Genomic DNA, 22,567 nt, shown 5'->3' on the forward strand with positions numbered 1-22,567 from the left:
AGGCAATAGAGGAAACAACTATGAGGCAAATGGGCTTTTATAGAGGTCTAAATACAGGCATGTACATATTTACATATAATGATAGGGAAATAGATCTATGTACATATATTTACATATTAAGTATTAAGATAGCAGATGGTCATTGGGCCTCTACTCAAGTACTCCCTCAATGCAAGAGCACTTTGTTCTAATCCTGGCATTCTGTTTTGCTTAGCTCCCCAACATGATCGCTAAAGATAAAATAGGTGCATAAGCAAATGTGGTGAAGAAAGCAGATGGTGCATGGCTATCAACAGACATAGCATCTGGGGTCTTAAAGGCTTGAAGATAAACAAGCGGCCATCTAGCTGAGAAGCAACAAAGTCCAGCTGGAAGAAGTACACCAGTCTGTGTGATCATGAGGTGTCCATGGGATCAGGTATTAGGCATCAAAGATACCAAACAAAAAAATCATATTAATGTGAATGAGGGGGAGTATAGAGTGGAGACCCGATGCCCATATGTAGACAGTTGGACATCCCTTACTGAAGTGCCACAAGGAAGAGATGAGCCAGTCAGGATGCAGTATAGCGCCGAGGAGCAATTCATGTTAAAAAAAAAAATCGAAAAACTTTTGTTAATCAGAGGTTCAGCATGAACTAATAGGGATACAAAATTGCCCTTAACCCAACCTTGCCATTTCCTTATGTGTTCTACAAAATTCTCCTCTAAAAGGGTTTTTTGAATGTGTATGTGTTAAATAAATTGGAAAAATATTGTGAACTCTACCTTTTCTTGGAGATTTACAACATTAAAAAAATCCATTAAAATCTCAATGGAGTTCTTAGATTAGTCATTCAAGTTGTTCCAACTCATGGCGACCACATGTGTATCAGAGTAGAATTGTGCTCCATGGAGTTTTCAATGGCAGATCATTTGGAAATCTTTTACTAGGGTTTCTGCAATGTGCCTCGGGGTAGATGTGAACATTCAACTTCTCTGTTAGTCATGAGCTGTGTTAACTGCTTGCATCAGGTAAGGATTTATTCTATCAGAATAGGCTAGATAGTTCTGTAATAACAAATACACCCCCCAAGTCCCATAGGTCAAAATGAGAAGAGTTTATTTCTCCTTTATGCTCCAATCCAGCTGGGTTCCATTGGAGCTGTGCTTCTTGCCATCACTGGACCCAGGTGGGAGGGGCAGTCACCATCTAGAGCAGAGGTCGGCAAACTGGGGCTCACAAGCCACGTGGGGCTCTGTCAGTACATACACGTGGTTCTGAAGTAAAATGGAAATATTTTAAAGGACATGCTTTAGAGGCTGGTGATTACATTTGTTTGTAAAGATATATTTATGGCTCTTGAATAATCTTTGAATTGTTGTAAGGGACAGGATTGGCTCTTGCATCTCAAATGTTTGCTGACGCCTGTGACTTAGAGTACCCAAAGTCGCTGCAGCAGAGGAGAAAGAGAATATTGAGAAGAACCTGTTCTTAAAACTTCTACCTAGGATGGTGGACAGCTTTTCTACTCACTTTCCATTAGCCAAAGCAAGTCACATGGCCACACATTCTAGGGATATAGTTTTGAACTAGATTTGAGGAAGACTTTTCTAAAAATGTCCATCGAAATTACTACCTGACCATGACCCATAAGTTCTCTGGCCCCTTTTATAACTGCCATCCCATTTCATGCCCCTTTTTCCTAACTTCACTTGGTTCTAGGCATGCTTGCCTCATATCAAGCCATTTGTTGGCCACAGTCTTTGCAGTTTCCCTCCCCTCTGCCTGGACAGGCCTCTCTTTAATTCTCTATACTTCTGGTCTCAGCTTCAATGTCACCTCCACATGGAGGCATTCTCTGATCATTCATTCTAAATTAGTAGCCATCACTTGTCACTTATGTTCTCTCATGGCACCCACTTATTTTAGTATTAGCTAAAACAGCTATCAAACCCACTTTCTGGACTCTAGATGATTCAACTTGAGTCAGAGTATTAGATAGGGCAAATCATTAGCAATGAGGGATTGGTAAGAGTCTGGGGGTCATCTAATGTCAGATGAATCTTGACTGACAGCAGAGAATACCAGAAAGATGTTTACCTGTGTTTTATTGAATATGCAAAGGCATATTGTGTGGATCATAAAAACTATGGGTAACATGGAAAAAATGGAAACTTCATTGTGCTCATGAGGAACCTGTACATAGACCAAGGGCCAATTGTTCAAACTGAACATGGAATACTGTATAGTTTAAAATCAAGAAAGGTGTGTACTAGGGTCATATATTTTTGCCATACTTATTCAGTGTATATCCTGAGCAATTAATCCAAGAAGCTGGGCATGTACGAAGAAGAACCTGAGAAAGATTCCTTAACAAATTGTGATTTGCAGAAATATTGCTTGCTGAAAGCAAAGAGGCCTTGAGCACTGAATGATGAAGATCAATGTGGATTACATCTCGCGTAAGGAAAACCCAGCTACTCACAACTAGGCAATAGACAACATCATGCTAAACAGAGAAGAGATTGGAGTTGTCAAGGATTTAATTTCATTTGGTTTCACACTCAATGCCCAGTCAAGAAATCAAATGAATGATTGCATTGGGAAAACCTACTGCAAAGCACCTCTTTAAGTGTTCAAAAGTAAATAGGTCACTTTGAGGACCAACGTGCGCCTGACCTACACCATGGTATTTTCAGCCACCTTTTGTGCATATCAAAGCTGGAACAAGAATAAGGAAGACTGAAGCGGTCATGCCTTTGAAATATGGTATTGGCCAAGAATGTTGAATAGATCACACATTGTCAGAACAAACAAATCTGCCTCCGAAGCAGTACAGCCAGAATACTCCTTAGAGGTGAGGATGATGAGACTTCTACCTCTCATACGTAGGACATATTATCAGGAGGGACTAGTCCCTGGAGAAGACAATTATACTTGGTAAAGCAGAGGGTCATGGGCAAAAAAGGAAAATCCTCAATGAGATATATTGACACAGTGACTGCAACTATGGGTTCAAGTATAGCAATACATGTGCTTGTATGGGTCGAAACCAACTCGACAGCACCTATCAACAATAACAAAGAGCCCTCATGGGGTTGTGGGTAAGTACTCAGTTGCTAACCAAAAGGTTGGAGGTTCAAACCCACCAGTGGCTCTACGTGGGAAAGATGTGGCAATGTGCTTCTGTAAAGATTTGTAGTCTAGCAAACCCTGTGGGGCAGTTCTACTCCATGCTAGAGGGAGTCCATGAGTTGAGATTTGACTTCCAGGCAATGGGTTTGCTATTCACTTTGTACATGCTTAGCTGCTAACTGGATAATAACCAGATGCACAAAAGAATCAAGCATGGCTCTGTCCTGCCCCATCTGAGGCCATGGAGATTACAGCCTAGAAAACCCTAGAGGACATTTCTACTCTGTCACATCGGGAAATGATGAGTCAGAATTGACTCAATGGCACCCAACAACAAAGAAATTGCAAAGTACCACAAGCCTGAAAGTGACCTAGCTTCTCTCTCTCTTTTCTCTGAGCCTATCTCTATATGTTTATCAAACAGACCACTAGACAGTGGGTGGCCTGGTGGCATCGCTGTGTGAGATAGAAAATTCACACTTTGCTGAAGACGTATTAGCCTTGTATCTGGTGTTATGGCTTACAGTATCGACCAGAGTATATTTCAGACCCTCATTGCCCCCTCCCCTGTGTGATAAACAACCTCTCCAACAGTGCACGGCAGGCTGGAAGATAGCTATCTGATCAGAGTGCTTTCGTGACATTGAATTCTGTGCACCTTATGTTGCCTTCCCCCCAAACACCAGCAATTCAGTAAAACCACTAAAATGCAAAGGTGAGAAATGGCCTGTGATATGTGACAGATATCTGCTATTCATTTGTCAAAATCCAACTGTGCGTGAGGAACAGTTAGTGGGACAGTAGTGTTATGAATATAAAGCATGGCATTTTACAAAGTTCCCAATTCTACTGACAGCCAACTATGTGAATTATTTCATAAAAGTGTGGTATGCCTGTCTCATTCTGATACATTTCTTAAAAAAGGGGGGGTACCGAGACAATAAATCCAAGGTTTATAAATTCGCTTCCTGTCAAAAAGTATATGCCATTCTAATGTCTGTTGTCATGGAAATAGTTGGTATTTTTCCGATCTATGAAAGCAGCTAAGTAGGTTGAAAGTGTGCAAATGTGTTAGATTCATTCTGTCCTCTACATTTCCCCCCCCCCCAAATTTTTCCAACCGAGGAGAGAATCTATTACAAAAAGGAAACATCTTAAAGCATGTTGGAAAGAACATTTTTGATTTTAGGAAGCTGGTGTACTTTTTTTTCTCCCCTCTCCTTCTTTAGGCAAAAGAAAAAAAATAGTTCTTTGTTTCCAAGGAACTCGCTGAGGTTCTGCGCTTCTGTTGGCTTCAGTAGAGAATGCTTAAGCCAGGGAGCTGGAGGACTGCTATGTGTTAGACTGCTCCATCCAGGGATGGTAAAGTTAGAGGTGTACGACTCCTGATCGTGATAACCCACCTCACCCACTGCCGTTGAGTGAATCAAGACTCATTGCAACCTTATAGGATAGAATTTTTATAGCAAAGGCTATCCATCTTTATAGCAAAAATTGAAATTGACAAGCCCTGTGGAGTTGACTTAACTCAATCATTTCCTATTGTTGATTCCATGTTGAAATGGTACTATTTGTGCTAACTGAATTGATTAAGCTATGTTATTGGGAAGAACTTTACCTGTCCCTTTTTACCTTTTATAATATGGCTACTGGAAAATGGAAAGTTCTACATGTGGCTTGAATTTGCAGCTCATGTTACTTTTTTTTTTTTTTGGACAGCACTGATTTAGATACAAGTAGTGTCAGCATGATGCCCAAATGTCTGGCCAATTGTGACAACTCAAGACTCCTCCGCACCTTCGGAATGTCTTATCTGGTTGACTGCCAGTTAGACTACCGGCCTGTTTTTCCTCTGGGAAACCCAGGCAAAGAGGAAGGTATTATGGAAATGAGCTGTTAAAGGGATTTCAATGCAAAGTTTGCAGCAGTACACTCGCTAGGTATGACAAACCTCAATGAATACCCTGATGCCTTCCTCCCAGACCCCTCTGCGTGGTGGTGTGATCTACCGCGTGAGGAGAAGATCGTGTTGTCTAAGAGGTCTAACTCATCGGAAGACATTAGTAAGGCTTGCATCATGTATATGGCTATTTAATTTTTGAATTAAAAAATCTTTTGACAGGAAAGGAATAAATCTAATGAATTTGAAAAATCACGCAAACTTTTAGTAGACTTCCAGTTGGCATATCTCGCAGCAAATTCACTGTCCTTTGCACATTATCTAAAAGAGCCCAGACTTCTTTTATCAGAGCCTAGGAGGAAACAAATCTAGAGGTCTACTTTTGAAAATCATTCATAGAACATAATGGTTCAAGCTACACCTGCCTGTGGTGATGGCACAGGACTGGGCAGCGAGAGCGCTTTGTTCTGTTGTGCATGGAGTTTCCAGGAGTCCAGAGTGAAGGGGTGTGGTGGAAGAAGTGGGAATCAAGGGCAGCTAAGGACAACAATCCATGGTGCATATTCCTTTTAAAAAATTAAAACAAACAAACAAGAAATCCACTAAAACTGCCACCAACATTGGGACGGTTACTTACTCTGCCATATTTTCCACAATTGCTGAGCTCCTCCTACATACTAGATACTTTATATAAAATTTATTTCTTATATTCTCATTAGCAGTGTCTTTTCATCTCATTTTAAAAACTAAGAAACCGAGGTTCAAATATTTATGCGATTTGCTTAAGGCCTCAATACTTCTAAGCAGCGGATGGAATGGGGATTTAAAAATAAATCTGTCTCCAAAGTCTAAGTTCTTTCCTCCATAAATCATTGCTTCCTTTTCAAACTTGGAACAATAATTTTTCCAGAGCTACAAAATTCTACCTGCAAATATGTCTTCCAACACCATTCGTATTGTAGCATGTATCATGACTTCATTGTTTCTACTGACTGGGTAGTATTCCATTGTATATATCTTACTACATAGATGAGGCTGTCAACATCCATAAAGATTTATTGTTTCAGACACACTACACAGCAGTTCTACTCTATAAGGTTGCTATGAGTCTAAACCAACTTGACCCTAGTGGTTTGGTCTTGTTAACATTTGTATTTTCTGGTTTTGTTGTCTAATCTTAGTCATCATAGAGGCAATGAAATGGTATCTCATTGTAGTTTTGATTTGCCTTTCACTGATTACTAATGCTGTTGGGCATCTTTTCATGTGTTTGGTTGCCATTTGAACGTCATGGTTGGTGAAATGTCTATTCAAGTCCTCTGCCCATTTTATGATTGGGCTGTTTGTTTTCTTGTTATGTTGTCAGAGTTTTATATATATGAGGGGACTTCAAAAAGTTTGTGGAAAAATTCTGTTATCTTTTAACAGAAACATTTCACCACAAACTTCTTTAAGTCCCTGTATTGATTATTAGATTCTTATCAGGTATATGGGATCTGAAGATAGTCTCCCAAACAGTAGCTTATCTTTTCACTTTTATTAGTAAAGTAGAAGAAACAAAGTCGTGATTCATGTTTCAGATAATAACACACACAAATGATATATAGCAGAACATGTTGTTGTTGCTGTTTGGTGCTGTACATTGGTTCTGACTCAGAATGACCCTATGTATAACAGTTGGAGAAGAAAAAAGCAACACTGCCAGGTCCTGTACAATCCTCACCATTGTTCCTATGGTTGAGCCCATTGTTGCAGCCACTGTGTCCATCCATCTCCTTGAAGGCCTCCTCTTTGTTGTTGACCCTCTATTGGAGGACATACACCAATTCCACTTCAATATGGATAACTCAGTTACATTGATTACATTCTTCAAGTTGTGCAACAATTCTCACCCCCTTTGTAGGGATTGCTCCTTTCTCATTAACATATGCTCACTGCTCCCTCAGCTCTCTAACTAACCTTATGGAGTTGCTGTTGTGAATTTAATCTCATAGAGAGAGCTCTTTAAAAGTGCAGAATGTTCTAGGCAGACATTCTCTTCAATGAGGGCCAAATTAGATATTAAATGGAAAGTGCTTTGTAAATTCTAACATGGTCTGCAAATATAAAGTGTTATTACAGTAAAATTGTGTTTTCATATAGCCCTGATTTTCAATATGGGGTAATATTTAGTTCCTCTTAAGTGGATAGTAGTCAATTTAATAAAGAAAAGTGTATTTGTTTATGCATGTTTCCAGAAGACTACATCTAAGTTTCATAATCTAAAACAATCATGAGAGAGAATGAGTTGGAAACATTTTGTACTGGTACTACTAAAAACTCAAAGGCCATAAATGAAAACTAGAAAGTACATTAGGGCCAGTCTGGTCAATTCTCAGAGATATTCTTGTCTTTGAGTAACTAGGACTCAACTGAAGTAAACTTACACAATTTTCACCAAGGGCCATGAAATAAGACTGGCTTGAATTAAAAAGCTATGCCATGTTCTTAGACGGGAAGAGTTAATATTATGAAGATATTAACAAATCATTTGATAACTTTAACACAATCACAACCACAATTTCCCTGGGACATTATTTATAATTTAATACAATTATCTTAAAATTTACGCAGAAAAATAAATGAGTAAATATAACCATGATTATTCTGAATAAGAAGAATAATAAGGGGATGGCTGGCCTGAAGAGCTGATTCTGATCTTGACCCCAAGTCTTCACTCTTCCCTATGTGCACGTACGTCTTGTGACTACAGTTCTAAAACCTCTTCACCTTGGACTTAGCCATATGATTTGTTTCGCACCAAAGAATATCAGCAGAAATAGCATGAGTCAGCCTGGGCCTTATGAGGTCTTATTGGATTTCACTTGTTCTCTTGCACGTCTGCCCTTAAAGGGGAATGATGGACATGCCTCAAACTACTCATCGATCTGTAGTGAGTAGCAGATTTCCCCTGGATCTGCCCTCTGAAGCAGACCATCTTAGTCTCCTAAGGCTTCCAACAGAAAATGCTGCCACTTTGAAGAATTGAAATATAGTGTCTCACAGTTCTTCGAACTAGAAGTGCAAATCAGGGTGTCAGCCACGTTGGTTTCTTCTGAGGATTCTGAAGGGGAATCTCTTCTGTGCCTCTCTCCCAGCCTCTGGTGACCCCTAGCAATTCTTGACATTCTTTGACTTACAGATGCACCTTCAGATGGTGTCTTCAGCTTATATGCTCCTCTATGTTTGTCCTTCTCTCTTATACAATCCCACACAGGTGGGATTAGGACCCACTCTACTCAGGTCTGACTTCGTGTTAACTCTGGAATCTTCACAGACCCTATTTACAAACAAGGTCACATTTACAGATATCCGGGGACCAAAACTTCAACATATCTTTTTGGAGGGCACAGACTCCGCTAGATAAGTAGATTCCCACTCAGTCTGAAGCTATCAGGACAATAATAAAAGATTGTTCTTATAGGCCCCTGAGTTTGGAATGACTTGCTAGGTGGTAATAGTTGACTAATCACATACGACTCTATCACATATGAAAATCTATTGTAACTGGTATGAGGTCGAGAACACATTCAACTATAGGTCTGTTTTACTCAAAAGATTATAGCCTCCTTTCCTGAAAAGTTAATCCAATGTTTGTGTTCGAGCCAAAACACATATTACAATCATTGCACACTATCCTGGCCATTTCTAACATTGCTTGGCAATGATATCCAAAGGCATACTTGGTCATATAAAACCTATGCCCTTGCTGGAAAAGGGAAACTCATGGAAAACAAATCTTCCAAGACCACATGTAGTTTATTTTCCATACTACACATGCAGTCCAAGGCACATGGGACAAAATCAAGCATTGTCATAAAACTCCCACTTTCTTCTTCCCATATGAAATGTGCTGAGAAAACACTCCTGAAGTTGGCACTTTTCCCTCAAGGGGTCCTAGACTGGCATCGGAGGGAAGGGGTGCAATAGCTCAGGCAATAGTTCAGGGTAAATATTTTACTTTCAAAAGACAAAAAAAAAAAGGCTTCTGTTTTGAACGTTTGACACAGATGGCAAGTATCTTTCAGGAAGACTCCATTGTCAACGTTTCAGCAATGGCTCTTGGTTCCCACACTACGGACTTCTGTTGGTGTTGTTGGGGGCCGTAGTGTCATTTCCACCTCCTAGCAACCTGTGTGCAGCAGAAGGAGACAGGGCCCAGCTCTGCATCGTCTTCATCATTTTTGCTCGGTTTGAGCCCATAATTGCGGCCGCTGTATCAATCTAGCTCCTCTCTTTCGCTGACCCTCTACTTCACCGAACACAACATCCTTCTCTAAGGAACCGATCTTTCCTGATGACATGCCTCAAGCATGTAAGATAAAGTCCTGCCATTCCTTTTTCTGAAGAGCTCACTGTACTTCTCCTAAGACAGAGGTGTTTGTTTGTTCTTCTAGCAGTCCATAATATATTCAATATTCTTCAAAAATACCATAATTCATATACAACAATTCTTCTTTAGTCTTTCTTATTGATTGTATCTTTGACGTGCTTGTAAGTGATTCAATATACCATGGCTCAAGTCAACTACACCTTATTCCTCAAAGAGACAGTTTTGCTTTTCACATTTGAAAGAGGTCCTGTGTAGCAGATTTACCCAATGTAAGATGTCATTTTATTCCTTTCTTTATTTTGATGATTGCTGCCATGAACATTGCTTGTGAATCCAAGGAAAATGAAATCCTCGATGACATCAATCTTTGCTCTGTTTATCATAATGTTACTTATTGGTCCAGTTGTGAGTTGTTTTATTTTCTTTATGTTGAGTTTTGTTTTCTTTATGTTTTCCATACTGAGGGCTGTAGTCTTTGATCGTTTCTAGTAAGTGCTTCAATTCCCTCTTCACTTTCAGGAAGCAAGGTCGTGTCACCTGTATATTACAGGTTGTTAATAAGCTTTCCTCTAAGCCTGATACCACATGCCTCTTCATGTACTCCAACTTCTCTGATGATTTGCTCAGCATACAGATTGGATCAGTATAGTAAAAGGATACAATCCTGGTGCACACCTTTCCTTATTTTAAACCATACAGTGCCCCCCTTTTCTTTTCTGTGACTATGCAGCAGTATTTCAGCTTCCATCAGTATCTCATAAAAACTCAGTGTAAAATCTCCAATTGGCACCTCAAGGAAGGAATGCTTGTTTCTGATTAATATACAGAATTCTCTAGCACCTCAAAGGCCAGGAAGTTTCTTCTGTCTATCTCACCCCAGTTTCATCCCTAATTGAAGATTACCAAGTGCTCTCTGGGAAAATTTGGTTGGAGTTTACCTTAAAGTACTTCATAGACTTTTAGAATAGCTATTCCATTTGATCAACTACTTACACAGGTTCCTTTTTCAAAAGGAAGAACACAGACCAGTTCCATTTAGTTCTTGCATTTCCCTGTGTCCTCCCTTACTAAGTTCCTGCTTTTTATTTGTCCTCCCTGTGCCCCTGAAGATGGAACATATATGTCCATGAGAGTAGCTTGATAGCTTTCACAAGTTCAGTCTAAATTTCAGATTTGTTCAGTGCCAGATTCCTGATACTTGAAAATAGTTTGTTCTTAGCTTAGGTGAGGTATCATATGCACAGAAACATGGGCGAGGTGACATAGATGTTGCTGGAACTGCAATTGGGGTGGGGGTGGGGGCTGTTCCCCTGTATCCAGAGCTTTCTTCTCTTGTGTCTTTCACTGTTACCTGAACCTAACATTGGGATCTCAAAGAAGTTTGGGTTCTTAGAAAACACCTTGTGAAAATTCAAGAAATATGGGCATTGTTTTAAAAGGTCATTGCATGAAAAAATAGCCCTTTGTTCTTTTTTGGGGGGCGGGGGGCAGTGGAATATCCTGATAGATCCATTCCAACATACCAATTTCCCTAAGCTTTTGGATACGTTCCTCTATGGTGTACCAAGGTAGGTCAGGCACCTCAAGTTGGCCTAATCTAGGCCATCTGGCAGTCCATGCTTCAGCGAACCAACCAAATAAGAAATTAAATCCTCTCTTAGCCTCTCTCACTGAGACATTGAAAGAAGAATTTGTGCTTAGTGGTCCCATATCCAGGAATTCAGACTTGTCTAATGTTACATTTCGTGCACCAGTATCCACACCCTTAGTAATCATTCCCAGGGATATCCCCCAGGCTTCTGCTTGTACGTATTCGGAAGCAAATCTTTGTGAGTGTAGTGCGCTTCTTCTTGGGTAATCATGTCAACCTCACCTTTAGAAGCCTTCTCGCTGTTTGTTTTTTTATCTCAGAAATTTGGAGTATCCCAGAATCCTAGCAAATGAAGAGCACAAAGTACAAAATTAACCCCCCAAAATGCTTTGTGATATATATCACAGGGTGATGGTCTTATTCCTTCATGATTTAGGAGTCAACATTCCCCTACACTTAAACCACCTTTCACATTCCTCTCATAAGGGAAACTATTTTCCAAGTCTGTTTTGACATGCTTCCAAAGAAGTAAAACAAAACAATAGCCTAAAGCATCCCCAAATTAGACCTCACGAAAACATGCACAATTGCATGTAGTTATCATTCCTTCCTTCCTTCCCTCAAACAAACACACAAACAAATAAACAGAAACCTCTAATGCCTCCTGTTTTGATAGTGAACTTCTAGGGATTTAGAGATCCCTGTGATGCTGAGTCTCTCAATTTGTTTCAACAGTTTCCTTGGCCTAAAATTCACAGAGCTGCTCTGCTTGGATATCTCCTCTCCCTCGTGCTGCTTACATGTCTTCTTCTTCTTCACTCAGGTTAATACCTGTCTACACTGTGGCCTATTGTTGCATCTTCCCTCCCTTACCCTCTCCACCATGTGAACTATTTACATCTGTTTCTTTTGGTATGACTTTTCCTTTATAACAGTGCTCCTACAATACTTATCATTTTGTCATGGACTAATTTCCCTCAGCATACTGTGCTCCAGGTCTGTGTATGCCATGAGGTACATAGTCTTTGATTCTGGGTAAGTACCAAAGTCTACTTAACCACTCTGCCACTGAAGGGCATTTCAGTTGTTTCCATCTCCTGGCCACTGATAACAGTGCGGTGAGGAACATGGATGTGCCTGTAGCTGTTTGTGCTATGGCCTTTACTCCTTTAGAGTACACTCAGCAAAGGATTACTGGGTCCGAGAGAATTTCGACTCCCAGTTGTTCAAGCACACAACTTCCCACAATAGTTGCACATTTTTTATCATCCCACCAACAGTGTATGAGGGTTTCAATCTCTCCAGACTCTCTCTGGAATTGGTTATTTTCTGGTAGTTTGAATTTTGCTGCCAATGCTGGTGTCTGGTGTCTCATGTACTTTGGACATGTTATCAGGAGAGACCAGTTCCTGAAAATGGACAGCGTTCTTGGTAGAGTGGAGGATAACCAAACAGGAAGACCATCAAGGAGATGAATTGATATAATGACTGCAATGATGTAAGGTAGAAGTTAGATTATGTTGCCCCTGATTCATGAATGCACTTTCTGAGGCTGGGGCTAGAGGAATACCTATGGCTAATGCCAGAACCTGGATTAGTACTAATGTCTCCCAACACTCACCCTCAGTTCTTAGTACCCAAAGGGTGTGTATCAGGAAAACTAACCAGGTAAGCCAACGTTATTATACTCTAGCCCACACTATTCCCTAGGTATGCTATAGAAGCGCCACATGAGAGCCACATGATACATTTTCTAGTCACCTCAGCACTTAAAAAATGAGAAAGCAACCAAGAAAATTGAAATTTTATTTAACCGAAAATATGTTAATCTCAACATGTAATTCATATGAAAATGTAAATGAAAAAAGATATTTCACATCCTTCTAAAATTATTTTACTAAGACATAAACCTGAGTTATATTTTACATTTACAGCACATCATAACTTGATCTGGCCATCTATCAAGTACTCAATAAACCACAGTGGCTAGTGGCTACCATGTTGGATAGCACATTCCTTCCCCCAAATTGTCTTCAGGTAAAAACCCTAGAAAGGTTCCCCAGGCAAATTGAAAACCATTTTGTTCTGTGACAGTCCAGTTGTGTACCTGGACACTGAAAATACTGCCTGGAACAGGGCAGCCTATTTTCAAGGATGAACACACTCATGCTTCAAAGAAAGGAAATGTATTAGGCATTAGTGAACTCGGCATTAGTGGCCTGGTCTCCGGATCTAACCAGAATATGTGCAGGACTCACATTGGAGGGTGAGGGCAGGGCAGGGCAGGGTGACCCACGTCAATACCAGTTCAGGGACTTTTAGTGAATTATAGAGATGACAGAGAAGCTGAGAAATGTGCTAGCAGGGAGCCAAGTGATATGGGGGTTTTATCCTGGGTTGTTTGGTTTACTCTCACCTTCTATCCACCCATTTTTTCTTAGCCACTTTGGGGACTGCACTGTATGCCTTTTCTTTATACCTACGCCGGCAGAGAGAAATCCTTGTTGTTTGGGGATTCAATGAGGCCACATTAGACAGGGGTATGCATTACGAAACGCTGCTTCTCACATTTTCATTGGCAAAACTTGTAGCTAAAACAGTTCTGGTTTTCTAGGCTTAGATGGATCTCAAGGAATCAAAATGCCTAGCTTCCAAGCTCTATTTTGATCACGTGCCTTACTATGCTCCCACCCGCGCCCCGCCCCCGCCCTCGGTTAGGGCACAATGTCAGGTTTGGCGATCTGCCCTATGTTTTCACATTTCTGCTTCCATTGCCGATCATTGTGGAAGCTGACGGTTTCATACACGAGAATTCCCCAGAGAGCTGAAATATATCTTCCATTTCCAATGTCCATACGTATTTTTGACAGTTGTAGTTCTGAAATCTGGCCTTCATCCCCCTGCTTTCGGAAATAGATTCAGAACCTACTTAATTCAGGGTCATTGCGATGACCATATGATCCATATGAGCATGATGTCCAGAGATTAGTGAGTCATATCTTGATCTTATCTCGTTTAATTATTTTGTATCTCACGAGGCAGTGATCATTTTCTACTCACATGCAAACTTGGGTTGAAAAATCTTTTGTGACCTCTTCAGGTACAAATCTAAATTCCCAAACGAATGATCAAAGTCATAAGTCCCGACCAGAAAGAAGCGATTATCATGCTGAAACATATGGCAGTGAGAATGGGAAGTAGAAGGAAAATGTGGAATAATTTCTATGCTTAATTTATGGAAATGATAGAACAGCCCCACTGTTTATGGATCAACTCAGGCCAAAGGACGCCTAGATTGATGAACCTATAGGGACAACGAGCAGAATAAGGGTTTGGGTTCAGGGGTGGGGTGGGGGGAATGTACAGTGGTGGGAAGGAGGGGTCAAAGGGAGAAGAAGTCAAGGAGAAAAGGAAGAAAGCTGTGTTTGAAAACTGATTGTGAAAGCAATTGTGCAATACTGCTTGGTGTGATTGAACTATGGAATGATACGTATTAACTCCCAATTAATAACAAATGATAAAACAAAAAACCATAGATCCAGGAATGGATATTGTGCTCACAGTAAATCCTAGCTCCAACTTAAGAACAATTAGTTCTTACCTCATGATCCTGCACGATATTTGCCCTCAGGAAGGGAATCCAGGAAATAAAAGTGCTACAGCAAAATGTGGTGAAGAAACGAGATGGTGACTGGCTATCAGATAGAATAGTGTCTGGGGTCTTAAATGCTTGTTTCCAAACAAGCATCCATCTAAATGAGATGTCAACTAAGTCCACATGGAAGAAGCACACCATCATCAGTCACCAAGGGATTGCAAATCATAGGATCCAAAGTCAAAGCAGGGATTAGTAACAGAGCCTAAAATGTGAGAATCTGGTTTGCAGAAGATATGGATGACAATGGGAGCCCAAGATTCACTTGTGAGAACTACATAGGAAATAAGCATCCAGTGAACTCCCTCTGTCCACAGTTGAGGGATGGGAGGAAAGTGGTTACTAAACAGAGGGCACTGGAGAGATGAGCATAGGAGATCAAAAGGATAAACCTGACTTGAACAGTTAAATCCTTGTCAGTTGATGCCCCCATCTGATGCATACTGGATCTGATCTGGTTTCCAACATTTTCTATATTTTTGTTTTGATTTGTTCATATTAGAGTGTATCTCAAAGGTGTTATGTCATTGGTCACCCTCATGAAGCTGTGTTATATGTTTTTCTGTGTTTCAGGATCTGTGAACTTATAAGGACAGCAAGTAGAATAATTTGGGGGGGGGCAGGGGTACAATGATGGGGGCGGTGTGTGGTAAAAGGGAGTCGATGTCAAGAAGTCATGGAAGACAAAGAATGTTTGGAAAACTGTGGTAGCAATTGTAAAATACTGCTTGAAGTGATTGGACTATGGAATGATATGGTATATGTATTAACTCCCAATTAATAATAAATTAAAACTAAATAAAAGAGTTGTACATCAAAAAAAGAAAATGGAAAAGAAGGTTAGGAGAGAAGGAGGAGCCGGGCTTGGGCAGGGAGGAAGTGGATGAGACGTGCTGTATTGAGGGGATTGCAGTCAATGGGGGGAAGCCAAATGTGTATATGAACGGGCAACTAACGCTCCCCTCTGTACAGTTGCACCCAATTCACAATAATTAGAATCAATTCTGACTCAGGGTGACCCTGTAGGACAGAATAGAACTGCCTTCAGATTTCTGAGACTGTACATCTTTATAGGAGTAGAAAACCTCCTGTTTCTTCCATAGATTGCCTAGTGCTTTCGAACTAACTGCTGAGATTGTGTTCAGCTGCTCAATGGGTACCCCACGATGCTACTCAGGCACCAGCACTATTGCTGTGACCCAATAGAATGTTCAAATTATGGCTCAATAATACAGATATCACATGCAAGTTAAATTTTTGTTGAAGATCATCCAACAATGGTTGCAGCAGTACATTGACAGGGAGTGGCCAGAGGTTCAGGTCAAATTCAGAAGAGGATGTGGAACAAGGATATTACTGCTGATGTCAGAAGGATCGAGGCTCAATGCAGAGAATGCTAGAAAGATGTTTACTTGTGTTTCATTGACGATGCCATGGGATTCGACTGCGTGGTTCAAAACAAAGTATGTATAACCTTGAGAAGAAAAGAAATCCCAGAACACTTACTTGTGCTCATGCAAAAGTTGTGCATGGATCAAGAGGCAGTTGTGTGAACAGAACAAGGGAATACTGCATGGTTTGAAACCAGGAAAGGTGTGCACCAGGATTGTATTCTCTCACCATATTTATTCTATCTGTATGCTAGAAATCATCAGAGAAACCATATTATACGAAGAAGAATGTGGTATCAGGATTGGGGGAAGGCTTATTAACAACCTGTGATATACAGTTGACATAGCCTTGCTATCTGACAGTGACAATGACTTGAAGCACTTGATGGTGAAGATTAAGGATTGCAGCCTTCAGTATAAAGTATGACAATATAAAGAAGATCAAAATCCTCATAACTGTACTAATAGGTAACATTATGATAAATGGAGACAAGGTTGAAGTTGTCAAGGATTTTGTCTCGCTTGGATCCACAACGAATGCTAATGGAAGCAGCAGTCAAGAGATCCAAAGACATGTTCCAATAGGAAAACCTGCTTCACAAGACCTCTGAGCGTACCGAAAAGCAAGGATGTTACTTTGAGCGCGAAGGTGTGCCTGACGCAAGCCACAGAAGAAGAATGGATGCATTTGAATTGTGGTGCTGGAGAAGAATATTGAAAGTACCACGCACTGCTAAAAGGTCAAACCAATTTGTGTTGGAAGAAGTATGGCCAGAGTGCTCCTTAGAGGTAAGTATGGCAAGGTGTGGTCTTACATACTTTGGACATAGTGTCAGGAGAGACCGGTCCCTGGAAAAGAACATCATTCTTGGTAAAGTGGAGGAGCACGGAAAAAGAGGAAAGCCCTGGGCTCAGGCACAGGAGCAGTTGTGAGGATGTCACAGGACGGGCAGTGTTTCCTTCTGTTGTGCAGAGGGCCGCTAGGGGTCTGGACCAACTTGGTGGCCCCTAACCACACCAACATTACCATTAGTTTTGCTTACCACGGGGCCTTCGGCCACTTCATATTGTTTTATTGTTAGGTGCTAAAGTAATATCTTTATAGACATAATCCAAAAAAGTATGTACTAAACCAACTGTGAAATCAAATTAGGAGTGAAGAGACTTGGGTTCTGAATTTTACTCTGCCACGTGCCAACGGATCGCTTCACTGTTCTCAAATGTTCGCTCCTCGTGGTCTTTGAGATGGTCTTGAAGTTCCTACCCTTGGAGGCAGAGAATACATCTCTGTCCTAGCCATCTTGAATATGTGACTTGCTTTGGCCGATGAGCTGTTAGCTGGCATGTTGCAAGCAGAAACTTGGACTCTGTGTACATGCTTAGACTAATTCTCTTGGGTGCCTTCCATCACTATGAGAAGACTAAACAGTCGCTCGCCCTCTGGTACAAGCGATGAGAGTCATGTGGAGAAGACTTGAACCCAATCTACAGCATGGATCTGAGCACAGCCAAAATCAATCAATTCTTAGACAGAGCAGCATGGCTGTTTTAAAGCAACTGAGGTTTGGGGGTGAGTTATTACCACACTTATTATTGTAGAGCCTCAAGGCATCACCCCACCTCTCTGAGACTCAGTTTACCCCTCTATAAGATTAAGACACTGAACTGAGTCCCTTTTAAAGGTCTTGCCTGCTCTCCTGGTGCTAAAGGCACAATATCTTGGCAGGTTTATCTCCTCAGGCTTCGTGTCCTATGGGGAGAAATCATATGCAGGAGCAAAAGTGAGACTCTCCAGTGAGTAGCCTTTAAATATGATAATTAGGAAATTATCACATTATCATTTAGAACTACTTGGTATTAGTTCATTTTCATATTTTAATGACTAGAAGCAGATTTCATTAGCTTTCAAATACAAAAAAAAAAAAACAACACCGAAAAATAACCTTGCCTTCATAGGCTTTCCCCCTCCCCACAGCAGAGGGCCTGCTTTGGGGCCCTCCTGGCAGCTTGGAAGGTAAAGCCATCACAAGACGGAGCTCCAGCTTCAGTGGGGTTTGAGAGAGCCAAGAGGTCATACAAAGGGATTATGTCTCTCGCTCCCCTCTTCAAAGGTATTTATAGCAGAGACAAACCACCACAAGTTGTGGTACCACATCTGTGCCCTTTCAATATGGCCATGGAGTCCTCCAAACTAGCACTCATTGGGGCAGCAGATTTATTGTGTGGGCCATATGTCAGGGTTCATCAGTTACTCTCCAAATATCCTATTCAGGTGTCTGAGAATTCCTATGAACATATACAGTAGGTAGAATATAGTCTGAGAAAAGTTCGTTTATTACTTGCCCCACTTAAAACCCAGATGAAAATAAGGTAAATATTCTCGCTGGGGTCTCCAGGTCCTCATCTTTCCTGATGAAGTTCCTGGCACCCAGTGCCAAGGGCCAGATGGGTTGGAACTCTTATCTGACGAGTGGATGCACTTGCCCTTCTGTCCTCGACATATTTCATCTGACACGCATGCAGCAAAAGAAATGGACTCTAGCTGCCCCTCCACCACCACCTTCACTAGAAAAGAATGGTTTCTACTTGCAAACATGTGTACATGGAGAGATCTGGAGCTTTATCTTCACAAGCGAGAGACTAGTAAGGGCTGTGGTGTTCACTAACAGAGGACTAGTTTAATAAAATAGCTCATGACGTCGTCCCCGGTATAGTTAAGATCAGAGCATCTGAAATCAAGAAAGTCGGCTGCTATCCTAGTTGTGGGGTCCTGGGCATGTCCCATCGCATTTGTAGAGTTCAGTTTCTCATCTGTAAAACAGAGCGCTCACCTTAATTTTAACATATTGTCGGGGGGAAGGTATGATGATGGCATTAGTATTTTCGCATAGGGTTAGGCCACTTTCCATTGAAACAGTTCTGATATCATATATGTCAGAATAGAACCGTATTCCATAGGTTTTCAATGGATTGGGGTTTTTTTTTAATAGACCACCAGGTCTTTCTTTCGAGGTGCCTCTGTGTATACTTGAAATGCCAACTTTTCAGTTAATACTTGAGTATGTTAACCATTTGCACAGTAGGGAAGATTACTGGGTGTATGTACATGGTACTCAGAGAGTAATGGCTGGCCCATAGTTAGCATACAAATATTCAATAGCCATGATTTTAACACTTATTAAAAAGAATGAATCTCATCTCTATTGAAACAGAAAAATCTCTCCAAAACGTGATGTTGAAGTTCACTGGCTTTCTCCAGGCCGTTCTTTTACTCTATGAAGTGTCAGGTGGTGCTGCAGGTATCAGAGGCCTTCATTGGGGCTGGGAGACCCACAGTGACCCACATGGTTGACTGTCACACTGTCCAAGGGTTGGAAGCTCAGCTCGGTCACTGTTCAGAGTCCACCAGTTCTCATCCACATGAATCCTCCGCATTTGAAGGTGAAAGTTGTAAATCTCTTAGGACTCAGCGTCAGAAGTTCATAGTGTCACTTCCACGACATTCTTAGCAAGCTGAATGCAGGGCCAGATCCAAGTGGTAAGTTTACTGTCTCCTAGTGGAAGAAAGACAACATGTTCACAATCATTTTAATTTATCATATATATTCATTCATAAGTAGGGGGGACAGGGCAAATTATGGGTATATAACTATTTCTGTAGCAAGGGCATTAACACACATGCAAGTTAAATGTTACTGAAGAGCATTTAAAAATAATTGTAGCAGTATGTGCTAGAAATTCAAGCTGGATTCCGAAGAGGACATGGGACAAGGGATATCATTGCTGAATGCAGACGCATCTTGGCTCAAAGCAGAGAATATAAGAAAGAAGTTTACTTGTGTCTTAGGGACTATATAAAGGCATTCAACTGTGTGGATCATAACACTATAGATAACATTATAAGGAATGGGAATTCCACAGTCTTCTGGCTGGGGACCAGACAGCCTGGTAAAGAGCTGGACCTGTGCCAGTGAACCACACATTAAAGTATAGTGTAGGTCACTTAGCTGGTGGACACCTCACGAAAGCTGGGATCAAATGGTAGGGGGAGGGATGCCGTCCACTAAATGGTAGCCATGTGGCTCTGGAGTGAGGTCCCCTGTTAGAGGGATGAGGCTTGCTGATGGGAGGGGCTACGCAGGAGAAGAGTGTTGGGGGAAGGGGTGGGAGGGCTTATCATCAAGTAGGGGGAGGAGAAACTGAGGATGCTCTTTGGAAGATTAGGTAAGGAGGGCATTTAATGGCGTGCAGCAGGAGGGCAGAATTGACTTAGGGCATCTGGAGGTATCCCGGGAATCCAAGCCAGGTGCTGCAGAACACTGGGACACTGAATCCTGGACCTTTGGGGTGCGGGTCATGCTTCAGAGGCTGCATTGGTGAGACCCCAGCTCAGGACTCCACTGGGTAAACTGGACTCTACCCCAGACACATGTGAGGACTTAAGCCAGGAAAACAGGGCATCTGAGGTAAAAGAAGACAGCTGTACCAAGAGCGGTGCACTGTTGGTTGGTGAACAAGCAAGATCTTGGTACAACAATGACTCCTATGCTGTATAAAGACACATAATATCCCGGCAACCCGGTGATGGCCATTCTGTCATATTCCGCTGATGCTCATTTATATTAGGGTGTATCTCAGAAATGCGTCACCATAGGAGCTCACCCTCTTGAAGCTATGTTATTTGTTGCCTTTTTTTTTTTTCACTAAGTGAAATCCAGGGATGTTTTGAGTCTATAGGGAAAGAAACTATTATAGGGGTTGAGGGGAAAGGGAGTTACAGAGGGGTGGGGAGATAGGAGGGAGATGACATCAAGAAGTCCAGGAAGGAAAAGTATGTTTTGGAAAGCATGTATGATTATGGACAAAACTGCAAAATTATGTTTGACATGATTGAAATATGGAATTATGTGACATATGTATTGGCCCTCAAGTTACGGAAAATTTTAAAAAGAAAAGAAAAGAAAAACAAAAGCATAGATCCAGGAGTGGGTTTTGGGGTCACACTAAATCCTAGCTCCAACTTAAGAACAATTAGTTCTTACATCATGACCCCGCTCACTACTCACCTTCATGGGTGGATCACTGAAGATAAGGGTGCTACAGCAAAGTGTGGTAAAGAATGCAGATGGTGCCCGGCTCTCCGTTGGAATCATGTCTGGGATCATAAAGATTTGTATTCAAACAAGCAGCCATCTAAGTGAGGAATCAACTAAGTCCACACGGAAGAAGCACACCAGCTTGTGTGATCCACAGATGACAATTACAAAATTCAAATATGTGGAGGAGTAAAGCGTCAGAGCAAAAATGATGAGCATCCAATTTGTGAAGGGCTATGGGGGATGATGAGAACCCAAACCCATCTGCAGAGTATCTAGTCAGGTTGAGCCACTGGCAGATCTGCTCTAGCCACAAGCAAGAGTCTCAAATGGCCTTACTTGATTATGGTGGATCAACCTTGATACTTGGCCAGCTGACCACCCTACAGATGAGACCTGAACATGTTCTGAAGGCAAGTATGTCTTACTGATTCCATGACAGAAATTTCTTCCCTGGCTCTTTAAATATTATCGGGGGACTGTCCATTCATATGCATTATTTGTACATTTGTCTGTCTACTATTATGAATTCATCCTTACCATCTAGTGCAATTTTGTTTTTTTTATTGTTTTCTGTTGGGTCTTCCAGCTGTGAAGCACAGGAGGAGTGGATGTATAATGAGAGTAACTGATACAAGAGGTTATAGGGAATACAGGGGTGTGTATTTTTTTGGGGGGGTGTTGATGGGGAGGGGAGGAGATCTCGGGAGTAAAGGGTGAAGACGGGAGTGGGGAGAGAGTTCTAGAACAGATTGTGATTCCATAACTCATCTTGGAGGTAATTTAACCATGGGAGGGGGGATGTTCTAAAAAATTGATGTGACTCTTTGATATGACTGAATGATTGAACTACTGTATTATATGATATGTAAATTACTTGCCAATAAAACTGTTGGGGGGAGGGATAATGGGAATTCCAGAAACTCCTAACTGTATCCATGGGAAACCTGAACATAGACCAAGAAGCAGTCATTTGAACTGAACAAGGGGATACTGCATGGTTTAAAATTAGGAAATTTTGATTAGGAGGCAAAAAGAATGCAAAGCACTTACTGCTAAAGATGAACTGCAGCTTTCAGTATGCATTGCACCTCAAAATAAAGAAAGAAAATACCTCACAACTGGACCAATATCCATCTTGATAAATGAAGAAAAGACTGAAGATGTCAAAGATTTTATTTTCATTGGATCCACAATCAAACCTCATGGAAGCAGCAGTTAAGAAAACAAATGACTATTGCCTTGGTCACAGCTGCTGCAAAGAAAATATGTCACTTCCATGGTGCACACCTTCCCAACACGATCGCTGAAGACAAATGTGTGCATAAACAAATGTGGTGAAGAAAGCTGATGGTGCCCAGCTATCAAAAGATATAGCGTCTGGGGTCTTAAAGGCTTGAAGATAAACAAGCGGCCATCTAACTCAGAAGCAACAAAGCCCACA

The sequence above is a fragment of the Echinops telfairi genome, unplaced genomic scaffold (assembly GCF_000313985.2).
Source record: "Echinops telfairi isolate 266 unplaced genomic scaffold, ASM31398v2 ScPeMD7_53;HRSCAF=182, whole genome shotgun sequence".
NCBI lineage: Eukaryota > Metazoa > Chordata > Mammalia > Afrosoricida > Tenrecidae > Echinops > Echinops telfairi.